Below are 15,519 nucleotides of genomic sequence, written 5' to 3' on the forward strand. Positions count from 1 at the left end.
AACATTGATTATTTAATGACCCTGCTACCCTGTCCTACAAGGATAGAAGCACAATAAGCTCCAACAAGCATCAATTCAAGAGTCAACGTTCAGGCTCATATGAACCATGGCTTATGTCTCTTGACCTACTGGAAAATACATTTGGCATAATTAAGAAATAAATGCTTTGTCATCACACCACTATATATCCTATTTACTAAATCCTACACTGTACACTAAACACAATAGTTATGTGTGCGGATATGGCCACTTACTAAAGACTATAAGACAAATGGACGTAGAGCGGAGACTTTTTCCAGCACGGAGCACCGGTTTTGTTGTGTTTTATTAGTGATTTTCTTGCTCGTCAGTTCATCCTCAGGAATCAATGTTACATTCACTCACAGTAAAGGTACCTTCACACTGAACAACTTAACAACGATAACGATAGCGATCCGTGACATTGCAGCGTCCTGGATAGCGATATTGTGTTTGACACACAGCAGCGATCAGGATCCTGCTGTGACATCGTTGGTCGGAGCTAGAAGGCCAGCACCTTATTTCATCGCTGGATCACCCGCTGACATCGCTGAGTCGGTGTGTGTGACGCTGATTCAGCGATGTCTTCACTGGTAACCAGGGTAAACATCGGGTTACTAAGCGCAGGGCCGCGCTTAGTAACCCGATATTTACCCTGGTTACCATTGTAAAAGTAAAAAAAAACAAACACTACATACTTACATTCTGGTGTCTGTCGTGTCCCCCGGCGTCCGCTTCCGTGCACTGGGTCAGCGCCGGCCGGCCGTAAAGCAGAGCACAGCGGTGACATCACCGCTCTGCTTTATGGCGGGCGCTTGTAAGTATGTAGTGTTTTTTTTTTTTTTACATTTACAATGGTAACCAGGGTAAATATCGGGTCACTAAGCGCAGCCCTGCGCTTAGTAACTCGATGTTTACCCTGGTTACCCGGGGACTTCGGCATCGTTGGTCGCTGGAGAGCGGTCTGTGTGACAGCTCTCCAGCGACCACACAGCGATGCTGCAGCGATCGGCATCGTTGTCTATATCGCTGCAGCGTCGCTTAGTGTGAAGGTACCTGAAGCAGAAGAAGACAATCAGGATGGATTTTATGTAAACCTAAGGCCAGACAGGAGACTGCTACAGGTAAATGTAAAGCAATCATCCTATCAATCCATTGTTCTACCAGCCTAGGCCCATTTCATGGATGGAGATAGTAGACCCAGGGGAGCCATTACCACAGGAGATCTCACATGCAGTCCCAGGTAATGGAATATGTTTTGTTCTGTGAGCTAAAAAAAATTTCTTTTAAGGAGGGGGGGGGGGGGGGGGGGGAGAAAAAGGCACATGGATTGAATCAGGCAGTTGGAGGGACTTTGATGGGAGAGGATCCAAGCTGGGATGGATGGATGATCTAAGGAGTTTTGTAGATTGCTGTCTAGAGGGGTATCCATTAGCTATGGTCATGATATCCATCATCTGGAGGAACATAGGCTGTGACTGCACACTATACCGGTTGGAGATACCAAAAGCTGTGGGCCAACCAAAACTTGGGCGACAGTGGGTGTCGCCTGGTATGGGGCCAGTGGAACAACCGATCTCAGATTGGGAACTTGTGGACTGAGGACATTGTATTTTGGCCATCTACATGGATTTGTTGTTCAACCATGGATGTATGAAATAAAAAATGCATCGTTAACCTGCCTAGGTGATTTTATAACCCACAACCTCTGATCTTCACAAGTGGTGTCAGCTGGTGGGATTGCCTATCTCTGGACAGCATTCCAGGGACAGTTACTGAGCAGTGAGTTGGCAAGACAGATGGCAGACTCCATCTATAAGAGGCTCAAGAAGGAGGAGCTGAGAGTCCTTTGCTCTGAGAGAGAGCTAGAGTGGTTGCCGGAGGACAACGGGGCAACCCTAATACAACGCTTGTAAGACGAACTGTGAACAACAACATGAGGAGGGACCACAGCTTAGGGCCGACATCCAGATGGCGGAGGATCGACCAACGGAGCTGAGGCGGATGCTGGACGCGCTAGGAGAGCAGGCCATGGAGATAAAGTGAGCGGCAGTGTAAAAAAGAAACAAAAAACACTAGCAAAAGGCAGAGATGTTTACCTGCCCAGGCCGCCAAACAAATGCAGTATCAGGATGCAGTGGACCCATGTAGTTAAGATGGCGGCAACACAGTTGCAAAAATACTGATCAGACAACCACTTACAGCCGGCCAATCCCAATGGGCGGGTGTTTGCTTGGTCTATAATTTCACAAAGAGGACTTGTATGTGGCGCTGTTCACACAATGGAAATGCACAGCATCCAGGTTAACAGCGTTGCAGTTACAGTGCCTACAAGTAGTATTCAACCCCCTGCAGATTTAGCAGGTTTCCACATTTGGAATTAACTTGGCATTGTGACATTTGGACTGTAGATCAGCCTGGAAGTGTGAAATGCACTGCAGCAAAAAAGAATGTTATTTCTTTGTTTATTTTTTTTTTAAATTGGGAAAAGTTTTTTCAGAGGGTCATTTATTATTCAACCCCTCAACCCACCAGAATTCTGTTTGGTTCCCCTAAAGTATTAAGAAGTAGTTCAGGCAAAAAGAACAATGAGCTTCACATGTTTGGATTAATTATCTCTTTTTCCAGCCTTTTCTGACTATTTAAGACCCTCCCCAAACTTGTGAACAGCACTCATACATGGTCAACATGGGGAAGACAAAGGAGCATTCCAAGGCCATCAGAGACAAGATCATGGAGGGTCACAAGGCTGGCAAGGGGTACAAAACCCTTTCCAAGGAGTTGGGCCTACTTGTCTCCACTGTTGGGAGCATCATCCGGAAGTGGAATGCTTATGGAACTACTGTTAGCCTTCCACGGCCTGGACAGCCTTTGAAAGTTTCCTCCCGTGTCGAGGCCAGGCTTGTCCGAAGAGTCAAGGCTAACCCAAGGACAACAAGGAAGGAGCTCCGGGAAGATCTCATGGCAGTGGGGACATTGGTTTCAGTCAATAACATAAGTAACGTACTCCACCGCAATGGTCTCCGTTCCAGACGAGCCCGTAAGGTACCTTTACTTTCAAAGCGTCATGTCAAGGCTCGTCTACAGTTTGCTCATGATCACTTGGAGGACTCAGACTGACTGGTTCAAGGTTCTCTGGTCTGATGAGACCAAGATCGAGATCTTTGGTGCCAACCACACACGTGACATTTGGAGACTGGATGGCACTGCATACGACCCCAAGAATACCATCCCTACAGTCAAGCATGGTGGTGGCAGCATCATGCTGTGGGGCTGTTTCTCAGCCAAGGGGCCTGGCCATCTGGTCCGCATCCATGGGAAGATGGATAGCACGGCCTACCTGGAGATTTTGGCCAAGAACCTCCGCTCCTCCATCAAGGATCTTAAGATGGGTCGTCATTTCATCTTCCAACAAGACAACGACCCAAAGCACACAGCCAAGAAAACCAAGGCCTGGTTCAAGAGGCAAAAAATCAAGGTGTTGCAGTGGCCTAGTCAGTCTCCTGACCTTAACCCAATTGAAAACTTGTGGAAGGAGCTCAAGATTAAAGTCCACATGAGACACCCAAAGAACCTAGATAACTTGGAGAAGATCTGCATGGAAGAGTGGGCCAAGATAACTCCAGAGACCTGTGCCGGCCTGATCAGGTCTTATAAAAGACGAATATTAGCTGTAATTGCAAACAAAGGTTATTCCACAAAATATTAAACCTAGGGGTTGAATAATAATTGACCCACACTTTTATGTTTAAAATTTATAAAAATTTAACTGAGCAACAAAACTTTTTGGTTTGTAAGATTTATGCATCTGTTAATAAATCCTGCTCTTGTTTGAAGTTTGAAGGCTCTAACTTATTTGCATCTTATTAAACCTGCTAAATCTGCAGGGGGTTGAATACTACTTGTAGGCACTGTACGCCCATACTATTAGATCAGGTGGGCTGCCCAGCGCTATCCAGATGCATTCCATGTGAACAGAGGCCACAGTTTACAAGACCAAATAGGCCCAACTGCACCCCGAAATAAATGCAAAAAACACATATAAAAAATCTCTGCCTTTTGCTAGTGTTTTTTATAATTTTTGGAGGATCTCTGAATTTTCTTTTTGTGCTATATTTGTTTAGTGTTGGGACTCACAAGTGTGGGGACCCTTGACGCGGGCGTTCTTCACTCCAAATGACATGCTGGTAAATTCATACAGGCCAAAAGGGGTGATGAATGCAGACTTCTCTTTTCTGAGTGGGATCTGCCAGTATCCCTTGCTCAAATTGATGGTAGATATGAACCTTAGATCCGCCTAATTTGTCTAGTAGTTTATCCACCCAAGGCATTGGGTATGCATCTGTAACAATGACCTAATTGAGTCGCCTATGGTCCACACTCTTGTCTTTCTTGGGCACCAACACTACACTGGCTGCCCATGGGCTATGGGAAGGAACTATGACCCCCATATTCAACATGTGATCCCCTTCGGCCTTCATCATTCCCAACACTGGAGGTGTCACGTGGTGGCAGGTTGTGAGTGAAGTGGCTACCCCTGTGTTGACATGATGCTGGACCAAGGGGGTTCGACCAGGCTGACTCGTGAACAGGGAGCCATATGTTCCAAGCAGTTTTATTAACTGCTGCTTCTGTGATGGACCAAGCCGCTCCCCCAATGGGATATTTGTTACCCCCATTGTGTAGTCAACCTCCCCGCATTCCCTGGTGAATTTACCTGCCCACATGGCTTGCAGCTTGTTTTTGCATACTGGTACTAGAACTAGAACCTTCTGTCCACAGGTAAATTCTCGGAATCTGGCAGTGCGGTTGTAACTAGAGATGGGTGAATTTTATCGGGTCAGGGCTTCTTCTGCAAGCTGTAGTGCTTTTACCGAATAAGCTGCAGAGGGACCCTGGCTTCCTGGATCGCGCTGGCTGATCAGCTGTCCGGTGCCACAGTTGCATGTGTTGCGGCTGTGTGATATTCATGACACATGCACGAAGAGCCAACAATCAGGCTCTCCATGCATGTCACACAGCCGCGACACATGCAGCCGTGGAGCCAAACAGCTGATCAGTCGGAGCGCTCCATGTATCCGGGTTCCCTCTGCAGCTTATTCAGTAAGAGCTATAGCTTGCCGTATAAGCAGTGACCCGAGCCAATTCTGTCATCTCGAGTTATAACACAGTTGTTGCCTTTCCTGAGCTACTTCTAAATTCCCATGGGCTAAGTGTCAGGAACACCGCACTGCACTTGCTCACTGAGCCAGTGCGCGTGTCCTGAGTAAAACAAACTGTGCCCAAAGATGCCTGTGGAGCGGGGCAGCAGCGGTCAAGATGTGTGCTTCAGACAAACAGGACCTGAAGCACGTGACTGCTGGGAGCGTGGCCTAACTCCAGAGAGCTAGGAGCTGAAGGAAAACTCCTAGAAAGGTAACTACAGGACAAAGTTATAAAGGGGCCAAGACAGAAAGGTTAGTCAGGACGTGGCCAAGAGGTCACACACAGAGAGGGCAGCGCAGTACAAGAGAAGCAGGCAGAGGGTAGTCAGGACGTAGACAAGAGGTCATACACAGAGAGGGCAGCACAGTACAAAAAGGACAGGCGAAACTTGTAACAGGGACACAGCCAAATCAGAACCAGACAGACGTAACGTAGCACAAAGCACAACAGGGCAAACACACTCGGCCAAGGGTCAGAGTATAAGCGACAGGGAATGAGGCTATAAGAAGCATCCCAGAATCCCAGAGTGAGGCCATCCCTGTTAACCCTAAAACCAGCCAATCCCAGAAACTTAGCAGACCATGACATTACCCCCCCTTTTAACGGGGGGCCTCCGGACCCCCAAGTTTCTCAGGGTGGAATTGAATGCACGAACCAGGCAGTCAGCGTGTACGGATGTGGCTGGTACCCAAGACCGATCCTCCGGACTGTACCCCCTCCAATGCACCAGATATTCCAAGACCCCCAAACCCACCTGGAGTCCACAATATGTTGCACTTCGAACTCCATATGCCCATCAACCAAGACTGGAGAAGGACCGGCGTCTGAATCCTCCCTCACTGACCCCAAAGGTTTAAGTAAGAACCTATGAAACACATTATGGAGTTTTAAAGAGGGGGGCAGACGAAGGCGATATAGGCTACCGGGTTCACCACCTCCATGACTCCATAGGGGCCAATAAATTTAAGTCCAAGTTTGGCGGAGGGCACTCGAAGGCTTATGTTCTGTGTGGAAAGCCAAACCTTATCTCCACATTGCAACATCTGAGCACAGTCACTTTTTTTATCTGCAAAACGTTTATATTTTTCCTGAGCCCTAGAAATATTTAATCGAACCTTTGACCAAAGATCTCTGAGACGATTGATCCCATCCTCTGCCCCCGAGCAACCGGAATCCATATGCGAGAATTCGCCAAAATGAGGGTTTATGCCTTAATTAACAAAAAATGGTGACCTACTGGTAGACTGGTTTACCCAGTTGTTGAAGGCAAACTCTGCTAACGGTAAGGGTAAGACATCAGACCAGTCGCTTTGCAGGCTAGAAGTCAAGCACCGCAGAATTTGTTCAAGCGACTGGTTGGTGCGTTGTTTGTCCGTTACTTTCTGGATGATAAGCTGAGGAAAACGACAAAGATATCCCCAATTTTTTGCAAAATGCCCGCCAAAACCTAGACACAAATTGAGTCCCTCTATCAGACATAATATTCATAGGCACCCCATGCAAACATACCACCTGGGAAAGGAAAAGTCTAGAGAGAGTCTCTGCTGATAGTAAACTTGCCATGGGTACAAAATGTGTTAATTTAGAAAATCTGTCCACAATTACCCAAATAACAGTATTTCTATGGGACGATGGAAGATTAGTAATGAAGTCCATGTTCTTCCCGGGTCTGGTAAAGGCACCAATTCCCCGGCCGGCAATGAGAGCTCTAAGAAGGGGCACATATTCCACATGCAGCAACATGTTTCTTAACATCCGAAGCCATTAAAAGCCACCAAAAAACTCTTGCCACTGCTTCTCGCGTGGTCGCTATATCCGGATCAGCACCTAACTTTGAAACTCATGGAACTCCCACAGGGGTTTGGTGCGCAAATGCTGCGGAACAAATAATTTGTCTTCAGGTTTGGACCTTGGTGCTGAAGATTGAGCCCCCACAATCTCCCGCTTCAATTCCGATGACACTTTGGCAACCACGATACTGGGTTGAAGAATGGGAGACGGCGGATTGGGGGCGGACAATGGTTCAAAACTGCGCGACAAAGCATCAGCCTTCACGTTTTTTGACCCTGGACGAAAAGTAATGGAAAATCAAAGTCTGGAAAAAAAAAGTGACCAGCGGGCTTGCCTAGAAGTCAGTCTCTTAGCAGATTTGAAGTATTCTAAATTTTTATGGTCCGTGATAACTGTAATAGGGTGAGCCGCCCTCTCCAAAAAATGCATCCATTCTTTGAACGCCAATTTAATAGCCTAGAGCTCCCTATTGCGTAAGGCATAATTTTTTTCAGCGAGCAAAAATGTCTTTGAAAAATAAGCACAAGGCCTGAGAATAGTTAAGGAAGCCGATCCCTGTGATAACACTGCCCCCACCCCCACCTCAGAAGCATCAACCTCGACCACAAATGTCATAGAAGGGTCGGGTTGAACCAGGATAGGAGCAGATGTGAAACAGTTTTTTAGCTTTAGAAATGACTGTTTAGCTAACGGGGACCAATTCCTGACATCTGCCCCTTTACAAGTGAGATCCGTAAGGGGCTTAGTTATCTGTGAGAACCCTTTAATAAACTTGTGATAATAATTCACGAATCCCAAGAAGCGCTGGAGTCCCTTAAGGTCCCAAGGCTGGACCCACTCCACAATAGCTTGCACCTTCTTGGGATCCATGCGAAACCCCTGAGGTGAGATAATAAGACCTAAAAATGACAACTCTTGAACAAAAAAATGAACATTTCTCGAGTTTGACGAACAATTGATTTTTTCTCGGAGCCTCTGGAGTACAGTTTTAACAATTAACAAATGTGACTGCTTATCGGCAGAATATATCAGGATATCATCCAGGTATACAACTACAAAACAGCAGATGAGGTCTGAGAACACGACATTGATAAAATTTTGGAAAACCGTTGGTGCATTGGTGAGACCAAACGGCATTACCAAGTTCTCAAATAACTCCTCAGAATTAAGAAAAGCCGTTTTCCACTCATCCCCTTCCCATATCTTTATCAGATTATAGGCCCCTCTGGATCCAGATGGTTCTCTAAACTGGATCTCAGAGAGCTGATTACAGAGATCGGGAATCAAAGGCAGGGGATGTGTGTTCCTGACTGTGATTTTATTTAATTCTCGAAAGTCGAGGCAGGGACGTAGGCCACCATCTTTTTTCTTAACAAAGAAAAACCCTGCTGCTAGCGGGGAAACTGAAGGTCTTATGTGCCCCTTACGGAGACTCTCAACAATATATTGTCTCATAGCCAGGCGCTCCGGACCAGACAAATAAACAAACAAGCTTTGGGCAATTTGGCTCCTGGAATGAGATTGATTGCACAGTCACATGGCCTATGAGGGGTAAACGCCTCAGCCTCACTTTCTGAAAAAACGTCCTCAAAGTCTTTTAGGTATTCCGGAATACCCTCCAGACTGATAGGAGACAGATTTTGCAATTTTCACACAAAAAACAGATTTATGGTAACAGTCAACACATTTGGACCCCCACTTGACAATCTCCCCCAATTTCCAATCAATCATAGGATTGTGGCGTTGAAGCCACGGCATGCCCAAAACCAGCCCTGAGGGCAATTTGTCCATAATAAAACATTCAATTTCTTCCATGTGGGAAGAACCAATGTTCAACACAAATTTCTCAGAAACAATCCCTATTCGGGTGAGAGGAGACGATTCCATGGCCACGACTTTTAGTGGTGTAGGAAGCCTGACTGTCCCTATCTGGTATTGGGAAATTATATCAGAGCTGACCAGGTTGAGTGATGTACCACTGTCCACCAGTGCTGTAGAGAAAAAACGATAATTGTCTACCAACTGTTCAAGGAAAACCTTAGTACATGAGGACGAAAGTATCTGAAGGTCTGGGCAGCCTCTTCAATCACTACCCAGACCTAGTAGTTTCCCGTCGCCTTGGAGGATGACAGACACAAGGGACACTCCTTTTTCCAGTGGCCGGACTCCCCACAATAACAACAGCTGTTTCTCCCGGCGACGTTCTCTCTCTTTTTCTCTGACAGAGGTGACGCCAACTTCCATAGGCTCAGGAGTAGCAGGCGTGATTCCAGTCTCTTTGCTGCCGGAGAATAGAGATGTCTCGGACTGCATGACACCCCTAGCCCGAAGCCTGCGGTCCATACAGACTGCTTGCGTAATGGCATCCTCCAAAGTGTCTGGTGGAGGGTGAAGGGCCAGTGCATACTGGAGGCGTTCGGACAGGCCTCTGCAGAATAGGCCCTGAAGGGCAGCATCATCCCACGAGATCTCCGCTGCCCAGTGTCAGAACTCCGCACAAAACCACTCAGCCGAGCGTTCACCCTGGCGCACATTCATCACCATATCTTCAGCCATACGAACCATGTCCGGTTGATCATATATGCGACCCAAGGCTTCAAAACAGGCATTGACAGTCATTCTCCCCGGGGCAGAAAGATAGAGAAAAGGCCCATGCTTGCGGAGCACCCCGAAGTAGGGAACTGACGACCCCCACCCTCTGGAACTCGTCCCCGGAGGAGCGGGGCCTTAGAGAAAAAAAAAAAGCTTACATCCTTCTCTGAAGGACCTGAACTCCCTTTTATCCCGAGAAAGGATCTCGCAAGTTGACCGGAGATTCGGGGGACGCTAATGACACATCTCTACCCCAGAACTAGAAGCCCCTGCAGCAACAGCCCCCTGCACAGTATCCACCAACTTTTGCTGGGTATGGGCCATCGTGCGCTGTTCCACATTGAGTGTTTGGAACATTTCGGTTAGGACTTGACCTGATCAGCCAAAGCTTACATGGGATCCATAAAGCCAGATTTGGTTTGGGACAGAAACTAAACTCCCCTACACAAAATTATGTATGGTCGCTTATAATGTCAGGAACACCGCACTGCATTTGCTCACTGAGCCAGTGCGTGTGTCCTGAGTAAAACAAACTGTGCCCAAAGATACCTGTGGAGCGGGGAAGATGTGTGCTTCAAACAAACAGGACCTGAAACATGTGACTGCTGGGGACGTGGCTTAAGCTCTAGAGGGCAAGGAGCTGAAGGAAAACTCCTAGAAAGGTAACTACGGGACAAAGTTACCAAGGGATTAGACAGAACGGATAGTCAGAACGTAGCCAAGGGATCACACACAGAGAGGAAAGCGCAGTACAAGAGAAACAGGCAGAGGGTAGTCAGGATGTAGCCAAGAGGTCGTACACAGAGAGGTCAGCGCAGTACAAAAAGGACAGGCAAAACTCGTAACAGGGACACAGCCAAATCAGAACCAGACAGATGTAACGTAGCACAAAGCACAACAGGGTCAAACACACTAGGCCAAGGGTCAGAGTATAAGCGACAGGGAATGGCCCCACAATGAGGCTATAAGAAGCCTCCCAGAATCCCAAAGTGAGGCCATCCATGTTAACCCTAAAACCAGCTAATCCCAGAAACTTGGCAGACCATGATACTAAGGCCATGAGGTACTGCATCTTCTCCCTAAACTTTTGGACATACTCCAGAATGGGAGCCTCTTCTGTGGTAAAACTGCTCTTCCAACTCTCTCTTACTAGCTCCAACGGCCCTCGTACTTTTCATCTGTATAGCAATAGATTTTTCTCCCTGTTCTCTCCCTCGGACTCCACATACCGACTAATGAGCTGCTTGAGCGTTCCGTTGAAATGCTTACACAACCAGTTTGTTTTGGGGTGGTACGCACTGCGCGGAAACCATGTTTCTCCCACCTATACACCTCCCCCTGATTTCTTTCCCCATGTCGAGTGGCCATACTGCAGGCAAGCTCTAGGGTGGGGTTCATGAGTTGGGCTTCCCTAAACTCCTTGTGATCTGTCTCTCCCCAGTCATTCGCCACAGCCTGGTCAGGTGTACTCACCGTGGTCGGCTCAGAGGAGGATGGAGGCTTGGAGTGTGGGTTATCTTAATGGTTGTCAGAAGGATCCACATCAGGGTGTTGCTTGGCTTGGTTGTGGGCAATGACTGTGTGGCTGGACAGTCCTTGTCCTAGGTCATTCCCCAAAATAACAGGTGGCGGGAGGCCATCCATGAGTTCCACTTTGACCTCTCCCTGGTCAGTATTCCAGTCCAGCTGCACATGGGCTAGAGGGATGTCTGAGCTCTGACCTCCAGCCACGGAGATGGTCACTTGGCAGCCTGGTAAATACTGTTCTGGTGGCACAATATCTGAGCTGACCAGGGTGATGGAGGACCTAGTGTCCTGAAGTCCCTGGGGCTGGATATCACCGACCTTGACCGGCTAGATGTGGCGACGGAGGTTGGCTGGTGTAGGTTGGCCAATCCGCCATAGAGTATGGATGGGATATATCACTTCCTCCGCTGCTGGCGTATCCCAGGAATAGCGTCCCTCAGACCCTGCTGCCTTGTTTTGGCAGATGTTGACCCGATGATCTGGCAGACAGGCTACAGGCATGGGGCCCCGGCCTTCGGGACAGTCTTTGGCAATGTGTCCATAGTTCCAGCATGTATATCAGTGCCATGGGTTTGGCAAATCATGGGTACTGTTGGTAACCCTTTGTACTGTTGGGTTTTCTGCTGGGTAACTGGATAATCCTGCTTGAGTGACTGGTGGCAGGTTGAATCTTTGGTTGATGAGCCTTATGGGATCGGTGGCCATATCGGGACTCCAGCGGGGTCGGTTGGCTGTAAACTCTTCAGCCAATCAGACTGCTTGCTCTGGGTTGTTGGACTTCAGGTTGGCTACCAACTCTTGTATTTCTGGGGCCTTTCTCTATATAAAGTTGGTCGAGCACAATCAAGTTCCGTAGGGCAGCAGCGGAGTGGGCAGCCCTGCCGTCGAGCCAGCGGGTGCAGTGTCGCCGAAGTTTACTGCGAAATACTATGTAAGAGACCCTCTGGCGAGACAATGTCCAGAACTTGGTGCAATATCTCTCAGGGTGATAGTAAAAAGGGCCAACAGGGTGTCCTTAATAGTTTCATAGTCTAGGCAGTCTTAAGGCCCAAGAGACCGGGCAGCATCCCATGCCAACAGTCAAACTAGGCCAACCAGTATTTAGCCTAATCATCAAATGTGACTGGCATTGGGTACTACTGTCAGGACGGTGGCTGCCGGAGGTGTTAGAGTGGTTGCTAGTGGCCACCACATTCTTTAGTTTCAATAAATTTTTATTTTCAGAAACTCAAAAGAATTCAGGACATTTTCTCATAACTTTCTCCCGCGCAGGGGAAATTATACATGGGTAATAAGATTCTATTTTCAATAACATATCAATTAAATAACAGATTCCCCTACAAGGGAGTTCAGTAGGTTTCAAACCAAACAAAGAGAAAAAACCATACATACATTAACTCAAATTCAAAGATACAGCTATGACGAGACAAGAACATGGGGAGACATAAAAGAGGGAAAATGGGGAGGAAAAAGAGATTCTGCACTTTACTTCGTGGTAGATAGACTGCAGTATATTTACAAGACAAGATTATATTTTGTTCCGTTTTGTGAGTTCCGCCTCCCACCTCCCCGCACCCCACCTAACGCAGGCTCAACCCCAGTGTCATCGAAATCTCTCACAGGATAATGTAGTCTCAAATAGATAAAGTCAAGGTTTGTGCAAGATTCAAGTTCGTGTTAAGATCCATCCACGGTTTCCAAATCTGGTAGAAGACCTCCCACACATCTTCCCTAGTCGCGTGTATACGTTCATATAAGAGGATTGAATTCATTTTGTCTCTAACTGCTTGGAAAGAGAGTAATGGCGTCCTCCAGTTGGTAGCTATATGCAGCTTAGCGGCCATAAGCAACTGGCTTATCAGCCTGTGGAATTTGTTAGAGAATCCTGGGTACTTGGCTCCCAAGAGGAATGTGGCCGGGTCAGGTTGTATTGCCCCGCCATACATTTTTTCAATTATTAATCTTACTTCCCGCCACATGGTTGAGGCTATTGGACATTCCCACCAAATATGCTTCATGTCTCCCACTGTGTCACATCCTCTAAAACATTTGTCTGAAATGTTGGGGTATATAGTGTGGAGCTTACTTGGGACTAGGTACGTTCTGTGCAGGACCTTAATGGATGTCTCTGCCAGGGAGGCTTGATGACTACCCCTGGAAACTGTGTCACAGCATCGCCTCCAATTTTCCAAAGTTAATTGGATACCCAGGTCTTCCTCCCACTGTTTCATGTAATGTAGTTTGTCAACTCCATGTGCCGCATTGAGAGATCCGTATAGCAGAGAAATGGTTCCCCTTCCCAGTGGGTCATCCATACACCTCTGTTCAAAGCTAGTTACGCAAAAAGGGATGTTATGTTGTAGAAGCTGTTCCGCAAAATGGAAAACCTGATAGATACGAAAGGTTTCATTAGTGGGTGGATTGTATTTATGTAGGAATTCTTGTCTAGTTAGAATTATATTAAAGGGTGAGCAGAGGTGTTTTAGTGTGGTAATTCCATTAAGTTTCCACCAAGCAAAAGAGCGCGAGTCAAGACCCGGTGGGAACATGGGGTTACAGAAGAGGGGGGTCAGTGGGGCGGACTTAGATTGGAGTTCAAATTTAAACCTTTCCTTCCTCCAAAGGATCAGGGAATGTGCTGTGAAAGGTGCTGTAATGTGTAGGCCTTTTGGTAGTTTTTGTGTAGACCACATAAGGCCAGGCAAGGAAAATGGTAGCAAGAGGGACGATTCCAGGTCAACCCACCTCGGAGCCTGAGTGGCAGCGCAGGCATTTGTCAATTGGGCCAGCTGAGCCGACTTGTAATACAGTGTGAAGTTAGGCATGGAAAGTCCCCCCAGCCTTCTATGTATGAACATAATTTTTTGACGGATTCTGGGTTTTTTCCCCTGCCAAATAAATTTTGAAATCATAGAATGAATTTCGTGTAAGGTCTCATGCGACAACGGAATGGGGAGAGAGCGGAATAGGTACAGAAATCTAGGCAGAGAGACCATTTTAATTGCATGCAACCTGCCCAACCAGGTCAACTTCATGGCAGACCATCTGGTTAAGTCAGCTCGGAGGTTTTTTATTAACGGGAGGTAGTTCCATTTGAGTAAGGTCGACTTATGAGAGGTAAGATTGACTCCGAGATAAGTTATGTAATGTTCATTTTGAACAAATTTGAACTGGGAGATAATATTTGTTTGCATGTCCTTAGCGGTGTTAAGAAATAGAGCTTCGGATTTGTCAACATTAATTTTGAGTCCTGAGATCGACTCAAATCTACGTAGAACTGAAAATAAATTTGGGAGAGTGGTAAGTGGACTGGACAAAGTTAGCAGTAAGTCATCCGCAAATAAGCTCACCTTATATTGTGCGATAAATCCTGCAGGCCCAAGTATGTTCGGGTTAAGCCTTATTGCCTCAGCCAGTGGCTCCATGGCCATGGCGAACAGGGTTGGAGAAAGTGGGCAGCCTTGTCTCGTCCCCCTTTGTATGTTGATAGGAGTAGGTCTAGTTGACGGGAGTTTCAGATAAGCTGTAGGGCTGTCGTACAGTAGTTGGAGGCATGAAATAAGGTTGCGAGGGATGCCAAATCTGGATAGGACTTCAAATAGGTAGGACCATGAGACTGAGTCGAAAGCTTTCTCTATATCTAAAGCTAATAATAGCAGGGGTTGTTTGTGATAATTAGCTGTATGTATAATATTTAAATTTCTCCTAATGTTGTCAGGGCCTTGTCTATTGGGCATGAATCCCACTTGATCACGGTGAATAAGGGTAGGTAATAATTTGTTAAGTCTAGTGGTAATGATGGATGTAAAGAGTTTGAGATCAACATTTAATAACGATATAGGTCTATAATTCTTGGGAAGGAGATGGTCTTTCTTTGGTTTTGGGATTACCGTCACATGAGCTATATAGAATTCAGGTGGCATCTGGGTGCCATTTAGTAGAGCATTACAGTCATTTTTAATGTGCGGTGTGAGGATGTTTGTAAATTTCTTGTAATATAATGCCGTGAGGCCGTCAGGTCCAGGGGCTTTATTTCTCTTTAGGTTTTTAATTACCGCAGAGATTTCGTCTTCAGATATTGGTGTATGCAGTTGGCCTACAGCAGAGTTGGGGATTTTAGGTATTTTCAGTTCATCAAGGAAGGAGGATAAGGATTGTGGTGGCGGTGTCTGTGGGGAGGAATATAGTTTGATAGTAGTCTCGGAATGCTTCGTATACTATATCCGGGTGTGCAGAGATTCTGCCTTTGGAATCTTTGATGGAGGTGACATTATTTAAAAATTCTTTGCTTCTGAGTCTACGCACCAACATGTTAGAGGGTTTATTTGCGTATTTATAAAAAGTTGACTTGGTCCATGTTAACGCTCTGTTTTATTTGTAAGAATA

The sequence above is a fragment of the Ranitomeya variabilis genome, chromosome 6, assembly GCF_051348905.1.
Source record: "Ranitomeya variabilis isolate aRanVar5 chromosome 6, aRanVar5.hap1, whole genome shotgun sequence".
In the NCBI taxonomy this organism is placed as follows: domain Eukaryota; kingdom Metazoa; phylum Chordata; class Amphibia; order Anura; family Dendrobatidae; genus Ranitomeya; species Ranitomeya variabilis.